The following is a 23,542-nucleotide window of genomic DNA, read 5'->3' as shown; positions in this document are numbered from 1 at the left end:
GACTCAGGTTCCTTGTCTACTACTTTGTGTACCAAGCCAACATACAAGAACAGTATCCTAAATGCTTCTAGTGCACATCCCACATTTCTGAAAAAGGGATTACTGTATACACAATTTCTGAGGCATTTGTACTATTGCAACAGACATTGAAAATGAGGCTATGAAAATGTATAGACAGTTTGAGGCCCGTTCATACCCTAAAGAATGGCTTGATGATGCCCTTAGTAGGGTACGTAACATTGATGCCACCTCAACCAGAAGGGATAAGGGTAAAAATAATAACATTCTTGTGTCTGTACTACTGCATATTCTCCTTCAAGTGATGACATCAAGGGAGCCATTAAGAAACATTAGGATACGAATTGAGGCTGTTCTGAGGGCAAAAGTGGGTGCCACTCAATATTTGCAATGTGTTCCTAATGTTTTGTACACTCAGTATACCTTATCTCTTGTCCAGGCAATAAGCAATACGTGGGCAAAACCAATAGAGAGATAAGAACACGTGTTATTGAACACAAGAGTGCTGTAAGGAGAAATTACCCAAAATCCCCTATTGCACATCATTTCTCAGAGGCCGGTCACCCCGTCTCCTCCATGTCCTTCTGTGCTATACAGCAGATAAAACGTTCACGTAGGGGTGGTAATCTTGAACTGAGTCTTCTCCAGACAGAATGCAGGTGGATGTTCTATTAAAAAACCCTCCACCCATTAGGCATGAATGAAGAATTAGTTTGAAGTGTTTTCTGTAACTTGTTAATTGCCTTTGACTTGTGCTCAATATACCCCCATCTAGTGGCCTCTCGCGTCGCCTCTTCCTCTCTGACTAATCATGCCTTTGTTTAATGTACTTGTTTGCATGTATGTATATCTGCTCACCAGATTACGTAACATATGCAATTAACCTCGAATAGAAGCCTGGTGTGTGTGCTCACCATTTATTTTACACTGATGATGGCTTGATGCCGAAACGTTTGTGTTTTTGTTTTCACCCTTTATTATGCATCTTTCTGCACTATTCATTTTTGGGAAAAGTGATGTCCAAATAAAACATTAAAATGTTTGCAATTAAGCCTCCGTTTTGGATTTATTCCTCTTTTTCGACAGTGTGCTGGTCTCCATCTGTTCCACTAACTTATGCTGATTTCACGACTTCCTCCGAAGCTGCCTCCTCTCCTGGTTCGGGCAGGCTTCGGCGTTCGTCGTCACCGGCCTTCTAGCCACTGCCACTCCTCATCTCATCATTCCATTTGTTTTATCTTGTTTATTACACACACCTGGTTCATATCCCCTCATCAGTACTTGTATAAGTTTTCCCTCTGCGCCCTTGTCCTTGTGTGTGATTGTTTATTGTGAGGAGAGTGTAACTTGGTTGAGCTCTGTGTATTTTGTATTGCCGGGGTAATTCTCCCCGTGTGCCTGTTTGGTTCTTGTGCACCTGTTTTGCGCACTGGACTGTTTGACGCAATTCTGCGTAACTCTGTATTCCAGAATCAATTCTATATTCTGTGATTTACCCTCCTGCGCCTGACTCCTTCAAATCACCCATCAGAGCTGAACAAAAATATATACGCAACATGCAACAATTTCAAAGATTTTACTGAGTTACAGTTCATTTATGGAAATCAGTAAATTGAAGAATAAAAATATTTGGCCCTAATCTATGGATTTTACATGACTGGGAATACAGACATGCATCTGTTGGTCACAGATACACTACCGGTCAAAAGTTTTAGAACACCTACTCATTCAAGGGTTTTTCTTTATCTTTACTATTTTCTACATTGTAGAATAATAGTGAAGACATCAAAACTAGGAAATAACACATATGGAATCATGTAGTAACTTCAAATTGCCACCCTTTACCTTGATGACAGCTTTGCACACTCTTGGCATTCTCTCAACCAGTTTCATCTGGAATGCTTTTCCAACTGTCTTGAAGGAGTTCCCACATATGCTGAGCACTTGTTGGCTGCTTTTCCTTCACTCTGCAGTCCGACTCATCCCAAACCATCCCAATTTGGCTGATGTCGGGGGATTGTGGAGGCCAGGTCATCTGATGCAGCACTCCATCACTCTGTGTTGGGTCAATTTCCTGTTGAAAAAACAGAGCCCACTAAGCCCAAACCAGATGGGATGGCGTATCGCTGCAGAATGCTGTGGTAGCCATGCTGGTTAAGTGTGCCTTGAATTCTAAATAAATCAATGACAGTGTCACCAGCAAAGCACCCCCAATGGAATGTTGTTCCACTCCTCTTCAATGGCTGTGCTAAGTTTCTGGATATTGGCGGGAACTGGAACACACTGCCGTACACATCGATCCAGAGCATCCCAAACATGCTCAATAGGTGACATGTCTGGTGAGTTTGCAGGCCATGGAAGAACTGGGACATTTTCAGCTTCCAGGAATTGTGTACTGATCGTTGCAACATTGGGACGTGCGTTATCATGCTTAAACATGAGGTGATGGCGACGGATGAATGGCACGACAATGGGCCTCAGGATCTCGTCATGATATCTCTGTGCATTCAAATTGCCATCGATAAAATGCAAATGTATTCGTTGTCTGTAGATTATGCCTGCCCATACCATAACCCCACCGCAACCATGGGGCAATCTGTTCACAACATTGACATCAGCAAACTGCACGCCCACACGACACCATAAACGTGGTCTGCGGTTGTGAGGACGGTTGGATATACAGCCAAATTCTCTAAAACTCCAAAACTTGAGACATTTGTGGCAAACTGCACATTTTAGAGTGGCCTTTTATTGTCTCCAGCACAAGATGCACATGTGTAATGATCATGCTGTTTAATCAGCTTCTTGATATGCCACACCTGTCAGGTGGATGGATTATCTTGGCAAAGGAGAAATGCTCACTAAGAAGGATGTAAACAAATTTGTGCACAGAAATATGCTTTTTGTGCATTTGGAGAATTTCTGGGATCTTTTATTTCAGCTGATGAAACATGGGGCCAACACTTTACATGTTGCGTTTATATTTTTGTTCAGTATATATTAAGTGGCTAGCTAGCTAGCATTAGCAACGTTTGGTGGTCAATGAGACTGAGAGCTAGCTAACCAGCCGAGTTAGCAAACAATGTAACAAAAGCATAATTTCGGATTCAAAAAAGACTCCATCAACAGGCTCTGCATTTTAGGAATCACAATGGAAGTACTCCTGGTGAACTTTGCAATGATTTAGCAATTTGCGACTAATTTCAGGAGAGCCATTTGAACGTAAACTTGTTTTAAAAATCAAAATGCGTTTTTTAGCAGAAATGCCTCTGGAACATGTGAACTTTCATGTGCCTTAATAACAAACTTGTATGCCATCTGTAAATACGAATACAATTGTTAAATTACGAGCCTAGTTGGTTTAGCCACAGAAAAAGACAGCAACCTTCCCGCTAGCCATGATTGGCTGAGATAATGAGTGGGCTGGAGAGATGAGTTCGGATTGGTCTGCCATGTAGCAGGCTTCTGTCTATAATATGAGCTGGACAGTATGTGTAGGTAATCCTTTCTATCACGGCTTTTTTGAAACATATCACGTAGTAGAACTGCATAAGTGTTGCTCTCCACTTTCTGGAGGACCTAGTTTTGAAATCAGTGGAATTAGAGTATGTTAGCTAAGGAGATGGATAAAATTATTGCGTTTGATTGCAAATATGCAGACGGAATCGAAAAGAGAAGACACAGAAGGCTGTTGTGTAAAACACCTGTCTTCGGATTACATCTTCAAACTAAGGGCAACCATGGCATCCGTGACAGAGAGGGAGATGCATCCATCCATGTATACGGGTAAGAGAGTCTAGCTAACTACATTTTCAGATATTATACGTTTCTAATTTTGTCAGAATGTCGTTTTCATTTCAAGTTAAAGTGTACTGTTAGCTAGTTAACATTAGCTGGCTGGCTCGCTAGCTAACATTACGTGTATAATCTGTGTAGTAATATTATTTGTATCTCAGAGCCATTTGCATTGCTAGTTATAGCCTACTGTTAGCTAGCTAACATTGAACCTGGTTGGTTAGCTACCTGCACATTCATGCAGGGTAGTAACGTTATGAGTTGGGATTAGGATAATTGTTTAGCTAGTTAGCTACATGTCTAAACAAAAGACTCTGCTATGCAAGTAACTATTTCAATAGAATGTTTATGATGTCACTTCGACAGCTGTCGATAGACGTAGGTGGTAAATTTACTCTGGCTATCTACTCCGATTTCAGAGCACTCTCATCTGAGTGCGCCAGAGCGCAGAATAACTGACAAATTTACAAACGCTCAACACCCGTTGAATATGGCCGGTGTCAGTAAACGTTGGCAAAAAAGCATAAATAAATTGTTGCCAGCAGCATCACAGCCTAACCAGCTCTGCTAGGGCGAGTAAAATGGTCAGTGAGCTGTTCTCTCATTTGTGTCTGGAAGTAGCTAGGAAACTATCCAACGTTAGCCAGTTAGCTTGGGTGCTTGACTGCTGTTGTTAGGTCAGCACGCTCGGATTAACCCTACTTTTTGGCCAGAGCCACCAGTGGTTCGAAACGCTCTGTATTTACGAACTAGCAATCAGACAACGCTTTTTACGCAGTTTACGAATGCTCAGAGCACACTATGGCACTCCAAGTTAAATTTCCAAACACACCCGTAGTATAAGCCAGCCTTTAGTCTTGAAATCTTTGGTTGTTTAGTACATAGCCTCACATGTGAATCCTTAAACAGATGGGTGGGGCTAAAGCTTAAAAGGGTGTGAACAATGCTGAATGGGTGTAGACAAAGAAGAGCTCTCCAGTAGGTACCAAAACATTCAAAGGCCATTTTCTCAAAAGTTTATCAACTTTCAAAGCAGAATTACTTTCCCACTGTTCCTCAACTGTAGTGTATGATATACCATTTTCTAGCTCTGCGTCTCTACTTTTATCCAATGTAAAAAACACAATTTCAAATGTAGCTACATAAGACCGAATCGAGCCGGTCGGTCACAATTAAACATTTATTATAATTTTTTTAAGCCCTAACTGGCTTTCATGCAGTTGCTATCCATTGGAGCCCCACGATTGTTGGCAAAATTCTGGGGTTGGGCTTAGCGAAGGGTCAATTACGCTTTAATTGCACTTTAAAACGACCCTTTATAAGAGGAAATCCATGTAAACATTTTTGTCTATGATTCTTTGAATACGGCAGGTTTCTCCTAATGTAACAAACAGTGCATTAATTAGTCCCTGAAGCCTCAGTTAATAGGTTTTGTCTCTCGGTTCTCGCTGGTTTCATTTCCCTGCAGGGAGTGAATTGGAATGATTATTAATGATGGGAGGAAATGTTAGGAATAGTTTGGGAATGGTTTTGCTGCAGGCTGTGGAGTTTATGGAGAGTGTGTTTGCAGTGTCTTTAACGGCCTCATAAAGGCCCTTGTTACGGGACTCCCCTCTGATGCCAGATCCCAGATCAGCCTCCGCTGATTACCCGCTTATAAATCGGAAGGATTTGACTTCTGCAGAAACACGTCAAAAGCTCTTACAGCTCAGCAACATGTTCATGATGAGAACCCTTGTTCAAAGCCCCACACGAAATGCCATGCCCTTGACAATATGTGGAGGAGTGAACCAGGGGGTTGTAGTGACGCCTCAAGCACTGAGAGTGGCGCAGCGGTCTAAGGCACTGCATTTCAGTGCTTGAGGCGTCACTACAGACCCCCTGGTTCGATTCCAGGCTGTATCACAACTGGCCGTGATTGGGAGTCCCATAGGGTGGCGCACAATTGGCACAGCGTCGTCTGGGTTTTGCCGGTGTAGGCCGTCATTGTAAATAAGAATTTGTTCTTAACTGACTTGCCTAGTTAAATAAAGGTAAAATAAAATTCTGGGAAAATAGTATTTGAAAATCCTGCTGTGATTTGTACAGTTTGAGAGGCTGAAAGATCCTACAGTAAAATGTCTCATAATGGGAATCGAGTTCTTGAATAACTTTAGAAGCTTGCTTTTCATGTGGCATTGTCATACAATATTAAAGAAAGAGTGCGCAGATGGTAAGATACCTATGATTTATAGCAATATGCCGACATTGTACTGCACTTGACTTTTAAAGTCTGCCCTTGCGGTTTGTTTGAATCCTGGCCTTAATCCAGTGTGCGCCAATTTCACAGTCATACCCAGACTGGGGACAGGGCACTATGTTGTTGAACTAAGGGAGTTTGTGTGCATTGGGTTGGCTCAGATCAGTGGAGCAGGCCTACATGTGTCAAATAAACATTTCTCCCACGTTAATCATTCTTGACGATGTGTCTCAGAAATCCCAGAGACTGTGATAGTTGAGAGGGGCTGCACTCCCAGAGTTGTCGCCTGCAACAGCATCAGTCAACATTGGAGTGGAAGGAACCATCCCCACTATCAGTCTCCCAGACGGTGTTAAGGACTTCCGTCTCCTAACTCCCTCGTCGTTCGTTGGATTGAGTGTTGCTTCTGTCTCCGTTCCAACTGGTTTATGTCAGAACTATGACAGATAGAGCTAGGCTGGAGCTTCTAAGGCTGTCTCTACTGTATGATTGTGATATAAGAGTCTTTCATTTCTGAAAATCATTGCTCAAAACTAAACCATATCTCCTGATTGTCATGTATGCTGGCAAGAATGAGGGTTTACACATACTGTCTGGCCTTGCCTTGTCTTTCTGCTTTGTAAAGTCATTGAGCTTTTAAATAATGCTGAAATAGCCAAATATATTAGCGGCCCCTGTGCACATTGGTTCACTAATCAACCAACAGATTTCCCAATGGATGAACATGCTTACAGGGTTAATTTGGCAATTAGTATTTCCCATAGAAGAGGTCTTCAAGGAAGCAGTTAGCAGAAACACAAAAACATATTCAGCACAAAAACATAACTTCCTTGACAGCAACATCATGCATTTGGAAACAGACAGGGCCTGACATCGCTCTACCAGAATCTGATCTGAAATCAAATAGATTAGCTCTTAATCAAGCATGTAATCTGGACTGTATATATGTAATGCCTGGAGATCACATGCAAATAATGTAAGGCTGAGGCACAGCAGCAGGCTGGGTACCATAGGAACGGCTTGGAACGGAGCTCAAGGTAGGCCTATCAGTATGTTTGATGATGCCAGCTCTACACAGACACAAACTTGGTTCGCTGCTTGGATTTAAAAGGTCAGTGTGTAGTTTAACTGTTGTTCCTTATTTCCTTTTAGAGGGGGTGAGGTTGGTAGACACAAACTTAATTTGTTGCTTGGATTTAAAAGTTAGACCCTGCTCATCATGTAGTTTAACTGGTATTCCCTATTCCCTGTTTGAGGGTGCCAAGTGACACCCACTCCAAATAACTCTGACACCAACTCCAAGTGGCATTCACAACTTCTAAGGAAGTCCTAATATGGACACCATGCATGTGGGTGTTGGTAGCCTGGAGGCAGACAGAAAGGCCTGGGAGCTGTGTTGGCTGTTAATATACTGTGTCATGCTAATGATTCTGACACCATGACTGCATCCCATATGGAACCCTATTCTCTACATAGTGCACTACTTTTGATCAGGGCCCATCTAAAAGTAGTGCACTATGTAGGGAATAGGGTGCCATTTGGGACTCAACCAATGACTCAGAATAAAATGAGTGAGGATTCAATTACTAACCGTGAAACAGTGCGTCTGCCAAACAGTGAGAGTCTGGCGTCCAATCAGACTTTGAGAACGATTCCAATATTTCATCATTCATTAGACTAATGCAAATGCACTTGATCTTGGATATATTCTTGTTTTGGTTTCATGAACACAATTTATCAACAACTGCTTTGCCTTCCCCACTTTAGTCTAGCATTGCCAGGTACAATAATTTTTGAAATTGCTGTCGTCTTAATGTAGGAGCACAGCACCTGCTCGTACATCATTGGCATCTGTGTACAAAGAAAATGGAAATCTGGAGTGGCAAGCACTGGTGCGGAGACTGAAAGAGCTTTCGTCTTCTCAAAAGCCTCTTGACAATCTGGGCTACAACGGAAAGTGAGTTTGGGACTGGTCAAATCTGTAAGTGGGGCAATAACCTGGGCAACGTTCTTGCAAAATGGCCAGTAGTAGCCAGCCATCCCCGAGAATTGGCGCAGCTCCTGGTGAGAAGTTGGCACAGGAAGGTCATTGATGGCCTCACCCTTTTGCCATGACCGGTCTGACTTTTCCTTGCCCCACCACCTTCCCGAGATACTTCATTGTTACTTGGTCAATTTCAGTCTTTGACAGGTTAACTGTCAAGTTGGCAGACACAAATCGTTCGAACAGGCTCCTAATGTTCGGAAGGTGTTCTGGCCAGGTGGCACTAAATACCACCACATCATTCAAATACGCCTCTGCATTTTCCAGAACATGTAGCACGATGTGCATGAGCCTTTGAAACGTGGCTCCGGCATTTCATAAACCGAACAGAAGACGAAGGTAGGAAAACAAACTATCAGGAGTTACAAAAGCAGACCGCTCTTTGGCACGCTCATTGAACTTGCTAATGTACTTAGCAGCGCCAACATGGTCCACACAATCATTGACCCTGTGCAAAGGTTACGAGTCTGACTTAGTAACGGCATTGAGTTTGTGAAAATCTGAAAAACTGCAGAGAACCATCCACCTTAGGCACTAATATACTGGCCGAATTCCACAGACTGTTGCCATGTTGTGCAATGCCGGCTCATGCATGAACACCTCAATGCTGAGTTTCTCTCTCTTTTCAGGATTCCCTCGATAGGCATGCTGTTTGATTGGAGCAGAGTCCCCAACGTCAAAGTCATGCTCTAGTACATTTGTCTGAGTTGGCACATCTGAGAACAAACCCTGATATTCTTAAAGCAGTGCAACAATGTCACCTTTTTCCTCTGGAGACAATTGTGCCAGAAAGTCATCAGGGTTTTCCAGAACCTCTGAGTTACTCAACCGTCCCACAGGCACAGGGTGTATTGGGCTTTCCTCGTGCTCTCGAGGAAGACTATAGTCAATGGTGACGGCAGTGGCCACAGGCAGAGGATCACTACCCACCGGTTCCCACCGACTTCTCCGACTCAGCGCATTGGGAGAAGTATGGCTTCACCATGTTGACATGACACAACTGGGTTTTTTTCTGCTCTCTGGTGTGGCGGTGAGGTCATCCAGATCACAACCTTTTTTCTCTATGGTGTAAGGGACTGAAAAGCGATCTTGCCACGTTGACCCGGGAACGGGCAACAAAACTAGGACTTGGTCGCCAACATCGAAAGTGCTGCTTCGGGCCTTACGATCATACCAAACTTTCATTTTCGTTTGCGCCTTCTCCATATTCTCACTGGCAAACTCACAGGCGCAGTGCAATCCTTATCGAAAAGCACTAACGTGCTCCAACAGATTTGCTTTCTAGTTTGAGGTGTTGTCCTGCAATAACCTATCTTTCAGCAAGCTCAATGGACCTGACATGATGTCCAAACACGAGCTCATTCGGACTGAAACCCAGAGACTCCTGAACACCTCCCGTGCTGCAAATAGCGCTAAAGGCACCCCTTCATCCCAATCTTTCTAGGACTCAAAGCAGTAAGCTTTCAACATAGACTTCAAAGTCTGATGAAGTCTCAAGGGCGCCTTGAGACTGGGTGATATGCACTAGAGGGGCAATGGGTAACACCCAACTGCTGTAGCACTTGCTTGACGACCTTTGAGATGACATTTAAACCTTTGTCAGGCTGCACTACCTGCGGAAGTCCAAACATTAAAAATAATTTCACAAGTGCCTTAACAATACTGGGAACCATGATGTTCCTCAGTAGAATGGTCTCAGGGAAATGAGTGGCAGTGCACATGATGGTTAAGATAGATTGGTTACCACTCTTTGCTTTGGGCAAAGGACCAACACAGTCAACCAGAGCCCAGCTGAAAGGCTTGTCAAAACCAGATACAGGCTGCAAAGGTGCAAACGGCACAGTTTGGTTTAGTTTAGTTTACCCGTCAGCTGGATAATGCAACATGATTTACAATAAACCACAACATCTTGTTTCAGACCAGTCCAGAAAAAGTTACACAAGATACGGTTATAAGTCTTGTTGACCCCAAGATGACCTGTCATACTACCATCATGAGTCAGCCTCAGGATCTCTTGTCAGAGTGTACATGGAACAACAACTTGAAATATACTGGGCCAATCGTCTTCCTCAGAAGTGGCGTGGGAATGCCATTTCCTCATCAGAACACCATCTCTGTCAAAGTAACCCACACAAACTTCATGAACTCCTCCTCTGGACGTATCTCAGCAAAAAAAGGGGAGCGGGAAGCATCTTTTCTATGTTCAACAATTAGCTGCTTTCTAGACATCGAAGTGTCAACTGTAGGGACTATCTCTTCTTCCAGAGGCCCTATCAACTCGCTCAACTTTGGGGTTTTCAAAGGAGAGGTCAACTCAGGTTTACCGAAATCAGGACAACACCTAAACGTCTCAGACTGATTGAACATGGTGGGATCGCTGACATCCTCCTCAGCACTAGACTTGCTCTCAGCAATGTTCTTAGACCTAGCACGTGTAACAGTACATGCTGGGAACACTCTAGTGCAGGGTTCCCCAACTGCCGCGTGATTTTATTTGGCCCCTAAGCTTTCTGAGCTTAAAATAATAATAATATTTTTTGGGGGGACATAAAAAGTCATTTTCATTTTGGAAATCTGTTCCAAAGTATTGCCACGCATAATAGAAGATACGTGATCATATACACATGTAAACAAGGTTTAAAATGATTATGTTTTAGTCAAATATTCTATCTGTTTGGGCTTCTTGCTGTCAATTTGCAGTCTACAAATTATTTGTAATTCTTTTCTGGCCCCCTGACCATCCGCTCAAGAAGAAAATCAGCCTGGGGCTCAATCATGTTGATGATTCCTGCTCTAGGGTATTACTCTGATAACCCATCAGGTTCCTCTACTCTGTGTTCCTTACAAATAACAGGATTTGGCACAACCGTCCCACCAGCCAAATCATTGCCTAAAATGAATTAGACCCCTTTCACAGATAGGCTAGGCCTCACTCCAACGACCACGGGACCAGAAACAAGATCAAACTCGAGTTCCACATTATAAAAAGGAACTTCCATGCAACCCATCTGCACGGCTTGAACTAACACACTGTAACCAGTTGCTGAAGTGTCAGACAAAGGCAAAACACCCTCCAATATGAAGGTGTCTCGCAGTATCTTCACAGGCTGTTTTAACAGCATCCCCACTCTGCTGAGACACAAACCTGTCTGAAACAAAGGGTTCATATAAATTGGATCCAAAATCTTGTTTAGGAGATAAACCAGTCCCAACCAGAACTTAACGGGCTGGAGTGCTCCCACAAGAAGAAACTGCTTTTTCTCTCTCTCAATTTTCGGTTTCAATTTAGGACACTGAGAGACAATGTGTCCTTTCTCATGGCAGTAATGACAAACTCGCGGATGCGAGGAACCAGTTTTCTGCTGATCCTTGTCTTTGGTCACTGGGGAAAAAGACCCTCATAGTAGGTGACGTCTCTGGATTGCTTTTTGTGTAGGGATAACAACTTTGTTTGTGAAGCTAGTTTTATGTGTCAACACAAACTCATCTGTAAGGGCAACAGCTTTCTCAAGAGTGTACGGAACTGTTATCCGTATGCCTCTGGGACCATCTCGTAAACCTAAAGGATAGCAGCTTCAACAGTGTCATAATCTGAACTCTGATCAAGAGATAAAGCAGCGTACACTTTCTGAGCTTTTCCCACAAGAACACTTTGGAAGAGCAGTGACCATATATTTTAGGGAAGTGGCAATCCACTCAAACAGAGTAAAATATACATCCATCTCCTTTTCGTTGATAGGCGGTACAAGCCAGCTGTTCCGATCAAGGTCAAACTCTGTTGAGGGTGCAGCATGGTCTGACTGGCTTCAGAGTACTTCCAATTTTAGTGCTGCTTTGGTGGCCTCTAGTTTTAAACCAATGGCCTCCTCGAACTCTGATTACCGTTGCACCAGGGACGGCCTGTTCAATAGGGCGATATGGGCGACGCACTGCCAAACGGGAAAAGGAAGGGATTTTTTTTCTAATCAATTATATCACGGCAACAGTAGTTATCAGTGTTGTAATCTATACGTCTGATCTGCCACAGTGCCACACTGCCACTAAATGTCGAATCAGGCTAAAGTCGTGGCTTCAAATGGCTCCACCCCCTTTTTGGGGCGATTTCAGTCAGGTTGAAAATCGCCCAGAACTTCTGTCATAGACTCCCATGTAAAATCTATTTTTTTCAAATTTCAGAGCCTTCAATACAATCTCAATGGGTGTCTGTGGGCTTGCACTTACGCGCTTTTACGTCATACGTTACGTAACCATGAACGTAACTGAGAAAAGAGTGGATTGTTTGAAAGAAGTTCCTTTTTGTCGGCGAACAAATGAAGATAAATTAGCAACGAAACAATTAGGACCTCCCAGACCAAATTTAATAATTCAACAGGTTTCTACTAAAGGCGGAAAGTCCTACACCCGAGGATTTTCCAAAAATTGGTACGAACGAAAAAGACATTGCCACTCACTCAACTGGATGACGAGGGATACAGGCTAGCTGTCCGCCGCCACAACGATGAGGTTAGTGTTGATAATCACAAGTTTACTGGATGTGGATATGGTGTAATAAAGGCAGTTTATTCAGAGGTAAATATATCTGGAATCGCGTTCACGGACCCGTTCGTCAAACTCTTAGGGAGCTATAAATTAAGCCCCATTACTTACCATATCAGATAAGAGAAATTGCTGCAGCTACATATATTTTACATCCTGGCCCTACATAGTTCACTATTTGCATCACTTACCAAAATATTACATGTGGTCATATATGCTTGGAAAGTGGAGATGCCATAGAACGTCAAAAAAAGTAAACATTGCTGGAGACACATTGCCGTTTTGGAGAAGACATCGCGTTTGCTAGCGAAGAGATTTGTTGTGGCAAATGAACTTGGGCTGGGAATTGCCAGGAACCTCACGATAAGATATATGCATCAGCATTGCGAGTCTCATGATTCTATACGTATTGCGATTCGATACTGTGATTTTATTGCGCACCATATGTCTGTTGCAGAGGGATCAGAAAGCCATGAGAACGAGTTTTGATCAGTCATGGAAATAAAAGTGCTGAAAACAAATTGGCTCCCAATGTGAAAAGATTGAGAACAAGCTATGAAGGAACAATAATGGTGTTTTGGTGCAGGTACAGCCAACTAAGCGCTAAAATATTGCGATATTGTCAATACAGTATATCGTAAAGTATCACTATGTAACTCGATTTCTTTCACCCCAATCCCTCAAATTAACGGTAAATAACTGAATTGTTTGCCCCACATTTAGCTAAGATGATTAGCTAGCCAGCTAAAATGTTTTAGTTAGTTAGCAGTCGCATCTACAATAGTTTACTGTCAATAACATGTCTCCAAAAATGACGTGGTGTCTCCAATTGTGTTGACATTTTACAATTGCAATGCGCATCCATGAGTATCCACTTTCTGTAGCTCAGCTGGTAGAGCATGGTGCTTGTAACGCCAAGGTAGTGGGTTCGATCCCCGGGACCACCCATACACAAAAATGTATGCACGCATGACTGTAAGTCGCTTTGGATAAAAGCGTCTGCTAAATGGCATATTATTATTATTATTATTATTATTATATTATTATTATTATCTGAAGAGAGCCCCGAAACATTGTGTGCAGACATTTTATGCAATAAATGAAGTAGGTTCAATCTAGTAGTTCTGATCTTCTGATTGGTCCTGATGAGTTGGGCGAGGTCCCCTGCAGGCTACTGTCACTGTTGCATTGGCTCTGAGTCGGGTTCTCTGTCTTCAAATGTTCAGCCTAAGAGAGGGATTTTTGTGTGTGTGTGTGTGTGTGTGTGTTTAACAGTGATGATGTGTGTGTGTGTGTGTGTGTTTAACAGTGATGATGTGTGTGTGTGTGTTTGTGTGTGTGTGTGTCCTCAGAGCAAGAACTCGTGAGTTGGAAGAACTGAGAGGCCTATGGCGTGGGTGTTGTCCTTGGCCACCTGCTGACAAGGCTGACAAGATAGGACCCTTTTGTCCATTGTTATTGGATAGGAACAGAACTTATAACCAGCTCCTGACCTAAATAGATCTTAGCACAACATTTTACTCAACATATCATATTCCATATTCACTATAACAAATATATTTACTACGACATTAGCAAGAACCGCCACATCCTCAGCCGGCTAATCCAGTGTGTGAAGTTTTGCGGAGTGTTTGAGTTAGCTTTGCGAGGCAAAGATGAAACTGAGGGCTCCACCAACCCTGGTAAGCCAACACTTTTGAGATCAGTCAATAAATGCTTCTGGTATTGACTTATATGCTGCCCCTGTCTTCATGTTGTTGCTGGACATATCTTTTTTTAAATGTGTGTAGGTCACCTAAATCATCAGAAAAATTGCCCCTCCTGAGAATTTTTTCAGGAGCCGCCACTGCGTTGCACCAATCTCTCCCCACATTCTCCTTCCCATTCCTGGTGCTCAAGCTCTAATTTCTGTTGTTCCCATTTTGCCTTTAGTTTTTCCTCCTGCAGTTGCACATCTATAGGACTCACCCTACTACTCGTAGCATACTTTTCATCAGCCTCTCTGAGAGGATTCCCTCCAACACCAAAGCAGCCGCGAGCAACTGCTTGACTACTGCTTTTGACTGGGAAAGTCTTATATACTGATGTCAAAATGAGGATCAGATTTGAGTGACTACAACAAACCTGGGACACAAGATCTTGGACGAGCCCCAATTTTGTTACATTCCGCAATAAGAAACTGAAAAAGGAAATCAACAAATGAGCCACTTACTACCAAAATGAAAAAGGTGGGGTTTTAACATGGGTTTTGAAAGGCATCTATGGGGGGCCTACTTAGAGCATATGAAAATGTATGCACTCACTAACTGTAAGTCGCTCTGGATAAGATTTTAAAAATGTTACGTTACAGCCTTATTCTAAAATGGGTTAAATTGTTTTCTTCCCTCATCAATCTACACACAATACCCCATAATTGCAAAGCAAAAACAGGTTTTTAGAACTTTTGGGAATAAAATAAATAAATAAACGTTTTCAGACCCTTTACTCAGTACTTTGTTGAAGCACCTTTGGCAGCGATTACAGCCTTGACTCTTCGTGGGTATGACGCTACAAGCTTGGCACACATGTATTTGGGGAGTTTCTCCCATTCTTCTCTGCAGATCCTCTCAAGCTCTGTCAGGTTGGATGGGGAGCGTCGCTGCACAGCTATTTTCAGGTATCTCCAGAGATGTTCGATCGGGTTCAAGTCCGGGCTCTGACTGGTCCACTCAACAACTTTCAAAGACTTGTCCCGAAGCCACTCCTGCGTTGACTTGGCTGTGTGTTTAGGGTCATTGTCCTGTTGGAAGGTAAACCTTCGCCCCAGTCTGAGGTCCTGAGCGCTCTGGAGCAGGTTTTCATCAAGGACCTCGCTGTCCTTTGCTGCGTTCATCTTTCCCTCGATCCTGACTAGTCTCCATGTCCCTGCCGCTGAAAAACATCCCCACAGCATGATGCTGCCACCACCATACTTCACCGTAGGGATGGTGCCAGGTTTCCTCCAGACGTGAAGCTTGGCATTCAGGCCAAAGAGGTAAATCTTGGTTTCATCAGACCAGAGAATCTTGTTTCTCATGGTCTGAGAGTCCTTTAGATGCCTTTTGACAAACTCTAAGTGGGCTGTCAAGTGCCTTTTACTGAGGATCTGTGCCTTGACACAATCCTGTCTCGGAGCTCTACGACAATTCCTTCGACCTCATGGCTTGGTTTTTGCTCTGACATGCACTGTCAACTGTGGGATCTAATATAGACAGGTGTGTGCCTTTCCAAATCATATCCAGTCAATTGAATTTACCACAGTTGGAGTCCAATCAAGTTGTAGAAACATCTCAAGGATGATCAATGGAAACAGGATGCACCTGAGCTCCATTTCGAGTCTCATAGCAAAGGGTCTGAATACTTATGTAAATAAGGTATTTATATTTTTATGTTTAATAAATTTGTAAAAATGTCAAAAAACCTGTTTTCACTTAATTATTATGGGGTATTGTGTGTAGATTGATGAGGGGAAAAAACAATTTAATCAATTTTAGAATAAGGCTGTAACTTAACAAAATGTGGAAAAGGTCAAGGGGTCTGAATACTTTCCGAATGCACTGTATCTACCTCAATTGCTGGTCACTTTATTCCTAGTTATATGTACATATCTACCTCAATTACCTCGTACCGCTGCACATCGACTCGGTACTGGTACCTGTTTATATAGCCAAGTTATCATTACTCATTGTTTATTTATTATGTGTTATTACTTTTCTATTATTTCTCTATTTTCTTTCTCTGCATTGTTGGGAAAGGCCTGTAAGTAAGCATTTCACTGTTTATGAAGCATGTGACGAATACAATTATATTTAATTTAATTTAATTTGAGTGGGTCTTATAAGTTCGCCACATCAGCGTATGTGCTCCCACTACGTAAGGGAGGTGATTGTTGTGATCTTGACAACTATCGCCCCATAGCAAGACTTCCTTGTCTAGCTAAACAGTATTTTGAATGTACATCAATCAGGGTTTAGACCAGGGTACAGTACTATTATTGCAACCACGTCAGTTGTAAATTATATTGTCAATGCTTTGGATGCTAAGATGAATTGTGCTGCCCTATTTATAGATTTGTCAAAATCTTTTGATACAGTTGATCATTCTATCTTATTGAGTAAGTTGTCTGTGTTAGGCCTTGGCATTGATGCCTGTTTATGGTTTCAGACTTATTTTAGTGACAGAACCCAGGCTGTTATAATAGACAGGGTTACATCTGAATTTCTTGAAGTGCTTAAAAGGGTACCCCAGGGTTTGATTTTGGGGCAATTGTTTTCACGTTGTATATAAATGACACTGGAAATACAGTTAACACCTGTAACATTCATCTCTACACAGATGACACAGTTATTTATTAATGTGCCTCTTCAGAGCAGCAGGCTATTCATGAACTTCAACATGATTTTGACTCAATCCAAAAATCACTTAATGATATTAAATTAGCGTTAAATGCAAATAAAACCAAGTTCCCTAGGTCTCGTAACGTTGAACCTGAGGACCTTCATATTTGCACTCCAAATGGAGGCGAAATTGAGCAAGTTTCTTTTAAAACACACATTGAACATTTGACAAAGAAGCTGAGTGTCAAGGCTGAGGTGTATGTGGTGTGGGAGTCAGGCGCAGGACACCGAAGCTTAGTCCAACAAAGTTTACTTGTGAACCACAAGGCAAAGATACAATGAACGGCCTCAAAACAAAACAGAGGCGAGCAATTACGCAACTATGCGTAAAACAACAAAACAGAGAAAAAACACGCAGCACTACGGACAGGCGAAAAACAACACACAACCTAACCAATACAAAACAGGCAACTTATAGAACACGTAATCAGACACAAACGGACACAGGTGTAATAGACAGACAAAAGCAATCAAACATAGAAACATTCAACGGTGGCAGCTAGTACTCCGGGGACGACGAACGCCGAAGCCTGCCCGAACTAGGAGGAGGAGCAGCCTCGGCAGAATCAGTGACAGTACCCCCCCCTTGACGCGCGGCTCCAGCCGTGCGCCGACCCCGGCCTCGGGGACGGCCAGGAGGACGCGGACCCGGGCGCGTGGAATGCCCACGGTGGAACTCAGTCAGGAGGGATGGATCTAGGATGTCCCTCCTAGGCACCCAGCACCGTTCCTCCGGACCGTACCCCTCCCACTCGACGAGATACTGGAGACCACTCATCCGGCGCCTCGAGTCCAAGATGGTCCGGACCCTGTACGGCGGGGCCCCCTCGATGTCCAAAGGGGGCGGAGGGGTCTCTCCTATCTCATCTTCTTGGAGTGGGCCAGCTACCACCGGCCTGAGAAGAGACACATGGAACGAGGGGTTAATATTCTTGTAATCAATAGGCAGTTCTAACCTGTAACACACCTCGTTCAATCTTCTCAGGACTTTAAAGGGCCCCACAAACCGCCGACCCAGCTTCCGGCAGGGCAGGCGGAGGGGCAGGTTTCGAGTCGAGAGCCAGACTCGATCTCCCGGTGCGTACACCGGTCCCTCACTGCGGTGGCGATCGGCGCTCGCCTTTTGTCGACGGATGGCCCGCTGCAGATGGACATGGGCAGCGTCCCACGTCTCCTCCGAGCGCCCGAATCCACTCATCCACCGCAGGGGCCTCGATCTGGCTCTCGTGCCATGGTGCCAGGACCGGCTGATACCCTAAAACACACTGGAAAGGTGTTAAATTGGTGGAGGAGTGGCGGAGAGAGTTCTGGGCCATCTCTGCCCAGGGGATATACCTAGACCACTCCTCCGGCCGGCCCTGGCAATAGGACCTCAGAAACCTACCCACATCCTGGTTGACTCGTTCAACCTGCCCATTGCTCTCTGGGTGGTACCCCGAGGTAAGGCTCACCGAGACCCCCAAGCATTCCATGAACGCCCCCCAGACTCTGGAGGTGAACTGGGGACCTCGGTCAGACACAATATCCTCGGGGACCCCATAGTGCCGGAACACGTGGGTAAATAGGGCCTCAGCGGTCTGTAGGGCAGTAGGGAGACCCGGCATTGAGAGGAGACGACAGGCCTTGGAAAACCGTTCCACAACGACCAAAATGGTGGTATTCCCCTGGGAGGGGGGTAGGTCGGTCACAAAATCCACCGAGAGGTGGGACCATGGTCGTTGTGGAACGGGCAGGGGATGTAACTTTCCCCTGGGCAAATGTCTAGGTGCCTTACACTGGGCGCACACCGAGCAGGAGGAGACATAAACCCTCACATCCTTAGCTAACGTTGGCCACCAGTATTTCACGCTAAGGCAGTGCACTGTCCGGCCAATACCTGGATGTCCAGAGGAAGGTGATGTATGAGCCCAATAAATAAGGCGATCACGAACCTCGAGCGGAACGTACGTCCGCCCCACAGGACACTCGGGGGGAGTAGGGTCGGTACGCAGTGCCCGCTCGATCTCCGCATCGACCTCCCACACCACCGGAGCCACCAGACAAGACTCCGACAGTATGGGAGTAGGCTCAAAGGACCTCTCCTCTGTGTCATACCGCCGGGACAGGGCGTCTGCCTTACCGTTCTGGGACCCTGGGATGTATGTGATCTTAAAAACAAACCGGGTCAGGAACATGTTCCACCTAGCCTGACGAGGGTTCAATCTCCTAGCTGCCCGGATGTACTCCAGGTTACGGTGGTCAGTCAGAATGAGGAAAGGGTGTTGAGCCCCCTCAAGCCAATGCCTCCACACCTTTAGGGCCTGGACTACAGCTAACAGCTCCCTGTCCCCTACGTCATAATTACGCTCCGCCGAGCTGAGCTTCTTAGAATAGAACGCACAGGGGCGGAGCTTAGGTGGCGTGCCGGACCGTTGCGACAGGACTGCCCCAATACCGGCCTCGGACATGTCTACCTCTACTTGGAATGGTAAAGAGGGATCCGGATGCGCCAGCACCGGAGCCGAGGTGAACAGGTTTTTCAGTTTGACAAATGCCCTGTCCGCCTCAGCTGACCACTGCAAGCGAACCGGACCCCCCTTTAGCAGGGACGTAATGGGAGCTGCAACCGGTCCAAAGACCCGGATAAACCTCCGGTAGTAATTAGCAAAACCCAAAAACTGCTGCACCTCTTTTACAGTGGTTGGAGTTTGCCAATTACGCACGGCCGACACACGGTCAACCTCTATCTTCACACCAGACGCGGACAACCGATAACCCAAAAAGGAGACGGACTCCTGGAAGAACAAGCATTTCTCTGCCTTGACATACAAGTCATGCTCCAACAGTCTCCTCAACACTCGGCGCACCAGAGCTACATGCTCGGCTCGTGTAGAAGAGTACACTAGGATGTCGTCGATGTATACTACCACACCCTGCCCATGCATGTCCCGGAAAATCTCGTCAACAAAGGATTGGAAGACTGAAGGAGCATTCATTAACCCGTATGGCATGATGAGATACTCGTAATGACCCGAGGTGGTGCTAAATGCTGTCTTCCATTCATCCCCCTCCCTAATGCACACCAGATTGTACGCGCTCCTGAGATCCAACTTTGTGAAGAACCGCGCTCCGCGTAATGATTCTGTCATAGTCGCAATCAGTGGAAGAGGGTAACTGTACTTAACCGTGATCTGATTGAGACTACGGTAATCAATACACGGGCGCAAACCCCCGTCCTTCTTCTTCACAAAAAAGAAACTCGAGGAAACCGGGGAAGTGGAGGACCGTATGTATCCCTGTGTCAAGGACTCGGCTATGTAAGTCTCCATAGCCGCTGTCTCCTCTTGAGACAGGGGATACACACGGCTCCGCGGAAGTGCCGCTCCTGTTTGGAGATCTATCGCACAATACCCCTGTCTATGAGGTGGTAGCCGTGTTGCCCTCGTTTTGCTGAACACAAGTGCTAAATCCTCATATTCAGGGGGAATGCTCATTGCGGGCACTTGGTTCGGACTCTCTACCGAGGTCGCCCCTAAGGCAACACCTAGACATCTCCCTACACACTGGGCAGACCACTCCATAAGAGCCCTCTGTTGCCACGCAATGGTAGGATCATGGGCGCTTAACCAGGGAAGCCCCAGCACCACGGGATACGCAGGAGAGTCAATCAGATAAAACTGAATGATCTCCTCATGACCCCCCCTGCGTCGTCATCTTAAGTGGTGCTGTGACTTCTCTGATCAACCCCGACCCCAACGGCCGGCTGTCTAGGGCATGAACAGAAAAGGGGGCTTCTACCGGCCGAAGGGGAATTCCTAACCTATAACAAAATGCACGATCAACAAAATTCCCAGCTGCGCCTGAATCTACTAGCGCCTTATGCTGGGAATGAGGTGCCACCTGTGGAAATCTCACAGGTATACACATGTGACCAACAGAGAGCTCTGGGTAAGTGGGGCGCCTACTCACCTGAAATGACTCCCCCAGTGCGTGACCTGTTGTCCCCTCTCCCAGGAGACCCTCCCCAGCACCTGGCCGCGGTGTGTCCTCCACGGCCACAGTTGGTGCAGGGGATGGCCCCCCTCGGGTTCTCTCTCCTCCTCTCTCTAGCGCCAGCACCTCCGAGCTCCATGGGAATCGGCTCGGAGGTGCTGGAGGGTGGAATGGACGACCCCCACTCGGGACGTCCGCGGGTAGCCAGCAGGGTATCAAGACGGATGGAGATGTCCACCAACTGGTCGAAGGATAGGTTGGTGTCCCTGCAGGCCAGCTCACGACGAACGTCCTCTCGTAGGCTACACCGGTAATGGTCGATGAGGGCCCTCTCATTCCACCCCGCATCCGCCACTAGAGTCCGGAACTCCAGGGCGAACTCCTGTGCGCTCCTCTTCCCCTGTCGGAGGTGGAACAGATGCTCCCCCGCCGCCTTCCCCTCAGGTGGATGATCGAAGACAGCCCTGAAGCGGCGGGAGAACTCCGCGTAGGTGATGGTAGCGGCGTCTATTCCCCTCCATTCGGCGTTGGCCCACTCCAACGCCTTGCCGGATAGACAGGAGATGAGGGCGGAGACGCTCTCGTATCCCGAGGGCGCTGGGTGTATGGTGGCCAGGTAGAGTTCCACCTGCAGGAGGAACCCCTGACACCCGGCTGCAGAACCATCATATGCCCTCGGGAGCGAGAGCCGAATGCCACTGGGTTCCGGTGCTGAGAGAGGAGGACTGGCCATTGGTGATGGTATGGTGTGAGAAGGCGTGGACACCTCTCCCGTAACCAACCGGCGCAGAGTGTTGGACACCTCGTTCATGGCGGCCCCAAGTTGCCGGATCATGGTGTCTTGGTCGCTGATCCGATCGTCCAGCGACTTGGGTGCCGCCACTGCTCCTGCTGACTCCATACTGGTGTGTTGTTCTGTCAAAGCTGAGGTGTATGTGGTGTGGGAGTCAGGCGCAGGACACCGAAGCTTAGTCCAACAAAGTTTACTTGTGAACCACAAGGCAAAGATACAATGAACGGCCTCAAAACAAAACAGAGGCGAGCAATTACGCAACTATGCGTAAAACAACAAAACAGAGAAAAAACACGCAGCACTACGGACAGGCGAAAAACAACACACAACCTAACCAATACAAAACAGGCAACTTATAGAACACGTAATCAGACACAAACGGACACAGGTGTAATAGACAGACAAAAGCAATCAAACATAGAAACATTCAACGGTGGAAGCTAGTACTCCGGGGACGACGAACGCCGAAGCCTGCCCGAACTAGGAGGAGGAGCAGCCTCGGCAGAATCCGTGACACTGAGATCTATGATTCTTTTTTTTATATATAGAAATACACTACCAGTCAAAAGTTTTAGAACACCTACTCATTCAAGGGTTTTTCTTTATTTGGACTATTTTCTACATTGTAGAATAATAGTGAAGACATCAAAACTATGAAATAACACATATGGGATCATGTAGTAACCAAAAAAGTGTTAAACAAATCAAGATATATTTTATATTTGAGATTCATCAAATAGCCACCCTTTGTCTTGATGACAGCTTTGCACACTCTTGGCATTCTCTCAACCAGCTTCATGAGGTAGTCACCTAGAATGCATTTCGATTAACAGGTGTGCCTTCTTAAAAGTTAATTTCCTTCTTAATGCGTTTGAGCCAATCAGTTGTGTTGTGAAAAGGTAGGAGTGGTATACAGAAGATAGCCCTATTTGGTAAAAGACCAAGTCCATATTTGTCACGCCCTGGCTCGGGGGACTCTTAAATGTTGAGGGTGTGGAGTTTCTGTTACATTTTCTATGTTTTCGTTCTAGATCGTTTAGATCTATGTTGGCCAGGGTGGTTCCCAATCAGAGGTAGCTGTAGCTCGTTGTCTCTGATTGGGGACCATACTTAGGTAGCCTGTTTTCACTAGTTTATTGTGGGATCTTGTTCCGTAGAGGTTTGTGTTGTAACCTAGGACTTCACGTATCGTTTTGTTGTTTTGGTTCGTGTTGAGTACACTAATAAAGTATGTACGCTTATCACGCTGCGCCTTGGACCGCTTCATCAATCAGCGATCGTGACAGAAGATCCCACCACCAGAGGACCAAGCAGCGTGCCCAGGAGGAGAAGTTGGCGATGTCCCAGGCTGGCGAATGGTGGTCTTGGGAGGACATATTCGCGGGCAGAGGGCCATGGGCAAAAGTAAATGCCCAGGCAGGAGAGGAGAAACGGCGCCAACCGTGCCGACGACGGACACGCGAGAGGCAACCCCAAGAAATCGGCGGACTAGAAGAGGAGGCCACCAGGTTTGGGGGGCTGGAAGGGTGGTTGGCAGAGCCTAGAGGTAGAGCAGAGCCAACTCCCCGTACTCAGGCTAGGCAGCGTGAGACTGGGCAGGTTCCGTGTTATGCGGAGCCACGTACTGTGCCGAGAGTGTTCCGGCACAGTCCTGTACGTCCTGTGCTAGCACCACGCACGTGTCGTGCTAAGGTGGGCATGCAGCCAGGACGGAGTGTGCCGGCTCAACG

Source organism: Coregonus clupeaformis, chromosome 12 (genome assembly GCF_020615455.1).
Source record: "Coregonus clupeaformis isolate EN_2021a chromosome 12, ASM2061545v1, whole genome shotgun sequence".
Taxonomy (NCBI): domain Eukaryota; kingdom Metazoa; phylum Chordata; class Actinopteri; order Salmoniformes; family Salmonidae; genus Coregonus; species Coregonus clupeaformis.
This window is presented reverse-complemented; position numbering follows the sequence as displayed.